This window comes from Rhea pennata, chromosome 2 (assembly GCF_028389875.1).
Source record: "Rhea pennata isolate bPtePen1 chromosome 2, bPtePen1.pri, whole genome shotgun sequence".
Taxonomy (NCBI): Eukaryota; Metazoa; Chordata; class Aves; order Rheiformes; family Rheidae; genus Rhea; species Rhea pennata.
The window spans coordinates 619,050-629,515 of NC_084664.1; positions in this window are offsets into that span (position 1 = coordinate 619,050).

Here is a 10,466-nt window from a genome sequence, read left to right on the forward strand (position 1 = left end):
CGGGGCCCCGGCTGCTGCAGGGCCCGGGGCTCCCGGGGGCTGTGGCGGTGCCGGCAGGGCGCAGCTCCCCATCCCGCTGCCTCGTGGGAGCGAGACCAGGGTGCAAGGAGCAGGCGTCGCGAGCTGGCAGCCTCCCGGCAGAGGATCGCCCCACGTCTCTGCGCTCCCCACATGCCCCCGGCTCCGCAGCGGCGGCCAGTCGTGGCTCATCGCTGCTCCTGCGGCCCGGGAGCAGCTCGCCCAGCTGCAGCGGGGACACGGCGGGGGACACGGTGGTGCAGGAACACGGGCAGCTCAGGGATGCTCGGAGAAGCTCTGGGTGGGATCTTATGGCACCTGCAGCCTTCCCTAACGGGGTGTGTGTTAAACACCCTTACCCTGCAGCTGCTGAACTATATACGATAGCTGAACCCCAGCACCAGCGCTCAGCGGAAAGGCCTGTTCCCAGCACAGCCGGCCCCAGTGGGTTATTGCTGCCACGGACCTGCTGGTGCTGATCCTTGCCGGAGCCCGGCCAGTTTATTTTTCTCATTCCTAATACTGTGGTCTGCCTGGCATTTAGACTGTGCTCGGAAGCAGGGAGGAACTGGAGAGGTCGCGGAAGGGAGATGCAGAGCTGGTTGCAAGGTCCGCGAAAACGCCAGGGAGCGAGGTGCCCTGAGAGCCGCTTACGAAAGGCAGCACCAAAGGCGGAGCCGGGGCACCCAGCACGGCCCGGCGGGGCCCAAGGGGCAGCAGCGAAAAGCTAGCCCCGTTTCGAGGTGGAGGAGGTTTTGTTATGGGGGGAATTAACAGCCGGACAAACTGCCAGAGCCCCTCAGCGGCAACCCTGAGGCCGGGCAGGATGAGGCACCAGCTCCTGCAGTGCCCAGGCCTCAGGAAACCCTGCTCCCATTCCGTTATATTAGCTTTGCGATTTCAGGGCATAGTTTAATTTTGCGCTTGGAGCATCAAGACGGGATTGCACAGGGTGAGCAATCGCTAGGACTGTACGTCTGCTTGCGGTGCGGTTTTACGCCCAGTTTTTTAGCAGTCCCCGGGGTGCTGCTGCCTGTGGCTGTGCACGGGCGGCCGAGGCGCCGGCAGCTCAGCGGGAGAGCGCACAGCCTGCTCTCTCCCACTCAAACACCCCTCTTTGAAACTCAACATTTTGCAGCGTTTCTCATCAGCTTCTCTCCCAGTGCCTGGTGTTATATTTATCCAGGTTTCAACCCCTCCGCAGCTGCAATTCCTCTAGGAAGCTTGTTCCTTCCCAAACCCAAACCTGACTCTAAAGAGAGAGAAACCTTCAGGTTTTTTCTGCCTGTGCAAATTATTTCTGTGCTTCCTCTGCTGAGTGGCCATAGCCTGCCGAACGCTGGGCGATCCGTGGGGGAGGACGGCTCCCGCTGCCCCGCCTGGGAGGGACGGTCTCCATCTCTGCTGGTGGCAGGCTAAGTGCGGAGCAGCTCCCCCTCCACGGCTCCAGTCCTGCTTCGATCCTGGCTCTTGCCTCCCCAGGAAGCTCCTCGTCCCTCCGACTCTGCCGGGAGCCCCGTGCCCCTGGCCCAGCCCCTGCTCAGTCGCCGCGTGCCTTTGCTGCACTCCCGAGGAGCAGCAGCATTTGCACGTGTTTCTGCTGCCTCTTCTTTTCTGCAAGCATTGCAGGTTTTTGGTCTTCTGTGCTGACTTCTCCTGTTTCCTCGGGGACATTTGGCTCATTAATTTTCTTTTTGTTACTGCTCCATGTACCTCCTAGGCAACACTTCTAGATGTTTGACCTATATACAAGAGGCAATTTATTTTCCTGTTTGATGACACCCCAGACAGCAGCATCCTTCATCAGGGCAACCTTCGTCAGCAGCTTCCTGCTGCTGCCACCAGCTCTGGGATGGGCACGTCCCCGCTGCGCTGCCGCCCCGAGCTCTGCACCCTGGTCCGGCTGGGTCTGCCGCGGCGGCCGCAGGGCCGGGGCAGGGCCAGAGTCCTCCGCAGGGCCGTGAGGGGCCCGTCCCCGGTGAGGGCGCTGGGGGCGCCAGTTCCCCTCCCGGCCGCGCGGACGCCCGCGCTGGGAGATGCTGTGGGTGCAGTGCTCCCCTCGCAGCCAACTTCTGCCCATGGCAGAATTGCAGGCAATAGCAGAAAGGGAGCCAGCAAGCAAGTCTCACTAGCCCAGAGGGGCACACGGGTCCCCCCTGCCCACAGTCCTTCCCGGATCTCTGCCTGGATAAAACTGCCTTCTGGTCTGGACTGTATTTTTTTTAAGTGATGCTTTCCTGCCATCGATGCTGCTGATCCTGCTCCCCAGCTCTGGGAAGGAGATGTCCTGCAGGCTCGCAGCAGCTGGAGCCTTGGTCCCCCTCAAGGCATGGTGCCCAGGAGCAGGGTGCCCAGGAACGGGGTCCCTGGGAGTGGGGTCGGGTGCTGTCAGCCCGAGGCTCACCCTTCCTGCCCTTCTCCCCAAGCCCTGGGGACCATGGACAGTGGGGCCGGGCCTGGGGATGGGTGAGCAGCAGAGAGCGGCCACCCCAGGGTCCCCATGGCAGGGCAGGGCACCCTGTCTGCAGTGACAAGACAAGCCCCAGCACACCAGGCTGCAGGCACCCCAGCCCTACTGCCACCTGGACCCACCGGCACCCCCAGCAGGCCTGGGTAGCCCCTGGCACCCCATGGCCCTGGCATCCCGCACCTCCTCTATCCCGATCAGCCCGGGACCTCACACACCCCCATTCCCCTGGCACCCAACAACACCAGTGTCCCCAGTCCCTCTGGCATCCTGCATACCCCAGTGCCCCAGCTCTCCGATAACCCTGTCCTGGGAGCCCCAGCACCCCCGGCTCCTCCTGTGCCCCATGTGCCCTGATAACCCTGCGGCACCCTGAGCATCCCTGGCACCCCCGAGCATTCCCCAGCACCTTCAGCATCCCTGGCACCCCCGGCATCCCCGAGTATCCCCCGGCACCCCCGCGCCGCGGTCCGCCAGCCCGAAGGCCCCGCGCCGCTGCGGCCGCCGCCCGGGCGGTGCCTGCTGCCGCCCGCCCCCGCCTCATGCGCCGGCACCGGCACCGGCGAACCGGGGCCACGCGGGCCGGGCCGGGCCGGGCCGGGGCGCTGCCCGGGGGCGAAGATGGCTGCGGGGACCGGGCCGCGGGTAGGGCCGGGCCGCAGAGCCGGGGGCGCCGGGAAGGGGAAGGGGGCCGGGCCGGGGGCGGCTCCCGAGCGGGGCCGGCGCCCGGGGGCGGGGTCTGTGCTCCGGAGCGGAGCCGGTGCCGGGAGCGGGGCCGGTGCCGGGAGCGGGGCCGATGCCGGGAGCGGGGCCGGTGCTTCGGAGCGGGGCCGGTGCCGGGAGCGGGGTCGGTGCTCCGGAGCGGGGCCGGTGTGCTGGGAGCAGGGCCGGTGTGCCGGGAGCGGGTCCGGGAGCGGAGCAGGGAGCGGGGCCGGGGCCGGGAGCCGACCACTATCGCAGTGCACCGTCTGGGCCACCACGGCCGGCGGCAGCCCCCGAGACACGGCTCCGCTCTGCCTTTGTCCCCGCGCCGGGGCTGCTCCCGGCTCCTGCCCCGGGGGCCGGCTCGGCTCCGCCGCCACTGGGGCCCCCTGTCCCAGGCCCCGGGGACCTGGCTGCCCGGGGGCGCACCGAGCCCTGCTGCGGACGGACACACCAATGCCCCGGGGCACTGGCTGCTCCACCACTGGCTCCGGGGTCTCTGAGCCAGGGCGGGCTGAGCTGGAGCAGCCTGTTCCCCAGGGGCCAGTGACCTTGGAGGATGTTGCAGTCTACTTCTCCGTGGAGGAGTGGAGGAGGCTGGCAGAGTGGCAGAAGGAGCTTTACAGGGACATGATGGTGGAGAATTATGAACTGATCACATCCCTGGGTAAGTCTTGCTTGCGCCACCCCAGACAGGGCCCCATATCCAGCACCCCCAGATCTGGGGTGTGTTTGGGTCTGTCGTTAACAGCCCTTCTGGGAAGAATCAAGCCAGGACTGCAAGAAAGAAACAGAGGCCAGCGGGGAGGGCAAAGCGGGTGGCAGGGAGGACGAGGTGCAATAAGGAACATGGCTGAGGGACATCTCTTTGGGAGCAAGGACAGGGGCCGGGTGCTGCAGGGCTGCGTCCGCCCTGGGGGCTGACAGCCGCCCCTTCCTGTAGGGACTGGGGGGCTTAGAGCTGGCACACCAGAGCAAGCCGCGGTGGCCAGGTCTCTTCCTGCGGCCAAGCCCTCGAACGCGCGGTGCGTGCTGCTGCAAGCGGCGCTCGCGCAGCCCCGGGAGTGCAGCGGAGGCGCAGCTGCGGTTCTCCCTCTGGAGCAGGCTCGGTGGGGCCCAAGCCAGGGCTTGTCCTGAAACTGGAGCGATGGGAAGAACTGCATCCTGGGGATCCTTTGGACGAGCGTGCTGGGGAGAGCGTGAAGGCCCCCGTCACAGGTGGGTGACACATGGGCCTGCAGCCCCCAACATGCCAGCCCATTCCCAGGTCAGAGCTGGCCCCATGCCCATGTTCTTCGCTGTGGAGCAGGGGCGAGTTACCTCTGTCCAGCTCTCGCACCAGATTTTGCAGGGGTTTGCAGGTTGTCCTTGCGCTGTGTCCGGGAGCTGCAAGGGCCGGCTGCTCCGCACGGGCAGGCGAGCTGAGAGCGGAGCGCGGTGACGAGGCCGGTGCCGGCAGTGTCCCGACCAGCACGGAGCCGGGATGCAGAGCGGCACGGCCGGGCCCGGCTCTGGGCGGTCAGGGCACGCGCAGTCCAGCGGTCCCCCAGCGAGCCCATAGCGATGGGGCAGGTCCAAGGCCGGGCCTGGAAGCCCAGCTGGCGGGTCCGGGTCCGGGTCGGGCTCGCGGGGCGGGAGACGGGCGCAGGCGGAGCTGGCACGCCGCCCCGGCGCAGGCCGGCTGTAAAGCCTCGGCGCAGCAGCGGCTCCCGAGGGACCGCCGAGGCAGGCCTCCCAGCCCTCCTGGCTTTCTTCACAACAGCGCTTATCAGCCAAGGAGCTGGCCTTGGACTCCGGCACTGAGCTCTCCGCCTTCGCCAGCCAGGCTTCGGGAGGGGGGTGCGCGCTGCTGCGGGCGGCTCTGCTGCCTCCCGCCCCGCTCTCCTTTCCTGCCCTTTTGCATTTCCTGCCTTGCTGCAGGCCCAGGGCTCCTGTGCTGCCCCTGCGCCAGGGCCACGTACTGCTTCTCCCCGACCTCCCCCAGCCCAGCAGCACCTCCCACCTCCTGCAGCCTCATCCTGCCCCCCCCCCCCCCCATTGCACACATGTCGCAGCACAGGAGGCCAAATCCTGTCCAGTGAGAGCTGCCACATGAGCAGGGAGAGCAGCGCCTTGCTGGAGGTAGCAGGGACACTGGCGCTCCAGGGTTTCCTCGTGGTGGAAGAGGCTGGAGGTTTGGGGTTGCAGCGCAGGCAGCTGAGTCCGACTCTCTGTTTTTCTCCCAGCTCTGTGGCTGAGCAGCACTGTGACTCAGTTTCCCATTTGCAAAGGGGTCTGTGTTATTCGCCACCTCCCAGGGGAGGCACTGTGGGCCAGAGCTGGGGGGAAGAGGGGGCGAGGGCTGCCAGCACAGAGCCCCCCAGGGCTGAGGACCAGCCTTGGGCAAGGCTCTGTGCATGGCCCCGGAGCCTAACAAATAAACCTCTCTTGCAGCGGACGCCTCCCAGTGCCAGCTCTCCTGCTGCACAGCCACCGTGGTTTCCAAGAGGAAGGAGCTCTCCCTGGCTGACAGGGTCAGGCTGCATCAGCCTCCCTCTCCAGTGTGGCCAAGCTCTTCGGCATCTCCAAGAGCCAGGCGGTCCGGATCGGCCGGAGCCAGGAGCAGATTCTGGCCAACTGGCGCACCAATGCCAACCCGCTGCGCAAGCGCAAGCGGGAGGGCAAAGGCGGCCAGGTGGAAGACGCGCTCTTCGCCTGGTTCCAGCAGGCGCTGGCCAAGGGCGAGCACCTTCAGGGCCCGTCCTGAAGGCCAAAGCGCAGCAGCTGGCCTTGAACTCCGGCCGGGAGTTCGAGGCCACCGATGGCTGGCTTTGCAGGTGGAAAACCCGCCACAACATTGTCTTCAAGCGGCACCACAGCGAGAAGCAGGATGCGGACATCAGTGGTGCCCAGAGCTGGGTGAGCGAGGTGCTGCCCTCCCTGCTAGCCAGCTACAGTGCCAAGAACATCTTCAGCGCGGACGAGACGGGGCTGCTGTACCACAGCTACCCGGACCGGGCGCACGCGCCCCGCGACCTCCAGCTGCTGGGCGGCAGGAAGGCCAAGGACCACATCTCCATCCTGTGCTGCACCAACCACACCGGCTCTGAGAAGCGGCGCTTGCTGGTGGTGGGCAAGAGCCAGCAGCTGCGGTGCCTGCCCAAGGACCTGCGTGCGCTGCCGGTGGCCTACGCCCACTCGGCCAATGCTTGGGTGACGGCGCGCATCTTCCAGGAGTGGGTTCTGCAGTGGGACCGGGAGCTGTGCCGCGACTGCCGCCAGATCGTGCTCTTCGTGTGCCACAGCAGCGTGCATCCCTGTGAGCTGAAGGCCAAGCTGCGCAACATCAGGCTCGTTTACTTCCCTCCCAACACCACCAGCATCACCCAGCCCATGGAAATGGGCGTGATCTGCGACCTGAAAGGCCACTACTGGGCGCTAGTGCTGGCCAAGGTGCTCCAGACCCCGGAGCCAGACCAGGCAGGGCGGGTGGCCGAGATCACCGGGCAGCTGACGCTGCTGGACGCCATCTACATCCTGCACCAGGTCTGGAGCTTGGTCCAGCCAGCAACGGTGCAGAGCTGCTTCCAGAAAGCCGGTTTCCACCTGGTGCCCTTTGAGCGGGGGGAGGCCAACGTGCCGCCGCTGGCCGACGTGCCCCGGCCGCCCTTCATGAGCGAGCAGCACTTCCTGGAGATCATCGGCATGGACGCGGAGGAGCCGGCCGTGGGCGAGATGACCAGCGAGGAGAGCTGGCTGGCACAGTGGAGCCGGCGGGCTGCAGCAGCCGAGGAGGAGGAGGAGGACAGTGAGCCAGACCCTGGGAGCAGCGTGACGGCATCTGAGGCCCTGGTGGGGCTGTCCACTGCCATGCGGTGTTGCCAGCTCCACAGCCTGGTCTCCCACTGGGAGAGGCTGCTGGAGACGGAGAGCGCGGTGCGGACGGCCGCCGTGGCAGAGGCCGTCCGGGGCACGTTCCCGGGCAGCGCCGGCTATGAGCCCAGCACAGTGCCGTAGACGGGCGCCGGCCCTGGGCGGCCTTGCGTGGAGCGGGAGGGACGGAGGGCTGCGGGGACCCGTCCCGTGGCACCCTCCTCGGATCCCGCCGGCGCTGCCTGGCAGAGGGGCAGGCGGGACAGGACGGGAGCGGGGGCCGCCGGGGCCCTGGGGAATCCGCAGGGGTCGGGTGTTGTGGATATGCTGTAGGTTGGGCTGTAGGGCTGGCTATGAGCGACCCCGAGAAAGGGAGGGAGTGGAGACACAGGGAAGCTGTAGGGCTGCAAGCAGCAGGAGGAGAGAAACCTCGGAGGGGCCTGTGCTGTGCCGCAGCGGGGGCCCGTCCCGGGCTGCGCCGTGGGCCCTTCCTGGGCGCAGACCCTTTGCAAAGGATGCTCTCCCTGGAGAGGTGTCCAGTGGGACTGTGGTTCGCGGGCCCGTGCTGTCAGCCCAGAGAGCCACAGCTCCCGGGACTGGGTTTGTAGCCCCGGCAGCAAAGTCTGCAGCTGGATTCGGCCTGCTTACGGGGAAGCAGACCTGAGGCTGCCATCGGAGAAGCTTGGGAGCTGCTGTTGCTGGAGATCTGTGGGACAGAGCAGAGTTAACTGCTCTCCCTTGGGGGGCTCCCAGCTGCAGGGAGACCAGCAGCTGCTCCAGGTTTTAAGTCACCAAGGTGGCCCCAAGGTCTGGGTGGGACAGCAGCAAGTCATGTCCCATGCTCTGCCTTCTTGGGCTTGCTTTCACCTGCACTTTGCAGGCAGCTCTGAGTGGCACAGCCAGCGGGTCTGTGCCCGGCTGCCTGCCTTGCCGCGGTGCAAATGAGCTCCTCGGGCTGGAGCTCCCAGCAGTGGCCCTGAAGAGATTCCCCAAAGCCCCAGGGCCCCGCAGGATAGGTGTGGAGCAGGCAGGCAAGCGGGTCTGATCCCCGTTGTCTCCATCCCCAGCTGGGATGAAGTGAAGAGACCGGTGCTGCCTAGGACACCCTCATGCAGGCCAGCTTTGGGTGCCTGTCTGCTCTTGGCCCAGCTCCCTGCATTTCCTGCCAAGCATCTGGCGGCCGCGTCTGCGCGGTGGCTGCGCGTCTCCATGTGCCTCGCCGGCAGGAGGTCCCAGGACACGTGGCTGCGGGGACACACCGTGCGAGGCCCCTCGCCCCAGCCGGCAGAGCAGGGGAGACCACTGCTCTTGGTCCTTCCGAAACTCAGGCCAGGAGTCTGTACCTTGCACCTTGGGATACCGGTGGGGATCCGGGAGCTCACGGGCTTTCCTGTAAAACAGAGTCGGTTGTGTTTGTGCTGCTGCTGTGGTTATTTTCTCCATTTATGCACGTTCAGTCCCGACCCCCTCCAGCAGTAAGTGTGGTGGTGCGTGCCGCAGAACAGCTCCTCGCCACAGGTCCTGCTGGATCCCCCGCGGTTTCCTGCTTTCCTGGTTTTGCAGCGTGATCTCGGGGGAGAGGCACGTTTGCCTGAGCTGGTGTGTGCGTGCGGTGCAGAAACACAGACCTGCAACACAACGGAATAAAGCAAACCTGCACTGGTCGGCCCCGCTGCAAGTGCTGCCGGCCCCAGCATGGCCGGCAAATCGCTGCAGCTGGGTTTGCTCCGCCACCCCCCTGGGCCGGCCCGGCTCCCCACGCCCAGCGCCCCATGCTCAGTGTCCTCGGGGCTGGCAGCTGGGCTAAGGCTCCCGATGGCTCAGCTGAGCACCAGCCCACAGCTCCCAAAGTTCCCATCCCACAGCGTGGGGCCGTGCATAGCATGCACACTGCAGCCTGAGCCTTTTGGGAGATTGCAGGAATTCCCATAAAGACCCAAATTTCTGTTGGGATTTGGGTGCACAGGTCCCTGCAGGGGCGAGACCCTGCTGGCAGCGTGAGCAACCAGCTCTGGTGGGCACCAGACCTGTCTCTGCTGCACATGGTGCTGCCCCCTGCACTGGTGAAGGGAGGGTGTTTCCTTGGGGCTTTCCTGGGGCGTAATAGCCGGAGCGCTGGGAAGGATGTGGCCAGCAGTGATGCCCACCATGCCCCGGGGTCCAGGCCACCATCTGCTCTGCCCTTTCCTGCAGAGGCTAGTGCACGTCCTCAGTGTGCCCGTGTCTGTGCTTCACTGCCGTGCCACCCTGGAGCAGTGCCCAGTGCAACCCCCTCCGTGCCTGGCTCCGCAGGCTCCAGCAGCACCATGCCCAGTGATGTTCCCAGGCCTGGGTGGTGGGGTATCTCCTAGTTCTGGTCTGGTGGTGTGTTTGGTGGTGGTAGAGCTGTGTCCTGGGGCCTTGCTCCCTGCGCTCCAGGGAAGTGTTGATTCCTAGTAGGTTGCAACCTGGGGTCTGGAGATGTCCATGTGTGTGACCATTGCTGCCAGCTAACGCTGCCCTAAGATGCCAATATATCTTCTTTAGCCTTATGTCAGCCCAGCTGCACTTTCCGGGTAGGCTACACCGTGAGGACTTCTCCATAGTGGGGAACTGTGGGGATGAGGCACAGAGCTACTGGAAGAGGTATCACTGTAGTGCTGCCTGCAGATTTGGAGGATGGAGGTGAGTCCGAAGGGCTGGCTTGCCGCTTGGCCACAGTGGGAGCAGCTCCAGGTTGCCTGTTCGGATGAGCTAAGCCCATGAGGAAGCAGCTGGAGAGACCATAAAGGGAGTCAGACCTTGTCAGGGTCTCACACGTCTCTGCAGCATGTTCCAGGCAGGAGTCAGCTCACTCAGGCTGCACCCAGGGCTGACTGAAAGACCTGCAATGGCAATGGCATGATGCCAAGCCTGCAGTAATGCATCCATCCCCTCTGCAGATCCTTTGGCTTCGAGACATGCTTACGCAGCTCCAGCATAGCTGGAGACTGGCCAAAGCAGGCTTAGGTTGGACCACAGCATCTGGTGTGGGTAGAGAAACGAGCTCTTTGCAAAGGCGGCGTGGCATGGACGTGCCTGGCCAGAGGAGTGCTCCGGGGAGACCTGTGTGAGAAGCGGCGTGTGCTTGTCCTACGGGCGGCAGCCTCCCTGCTGCTCTCGGTGCATCGCTGCTGCCCCACCGTGTCCGCCAATACCCCCCCCCCCCGGGGTGGGAGCACCCAGCCACAGCTGGGTTTGTGCAGGGAAGGTATTGCAGAGGACCGGCAACGGGCTCCGGTGGGGAAGGCAGAGCAGTGGTCTGGGGTCTCACGTGTTTGCACCCGGTGGAATGTGGCTGCGGGTGCGTTTCCCCCCAGCTGTGGGGGAAGGTGGGGTGATCATGCCACAGCACATGGCAAGTTAACATGCCTCCCACCCCGTACGGGCACAGCAGGGTCCCATGGCT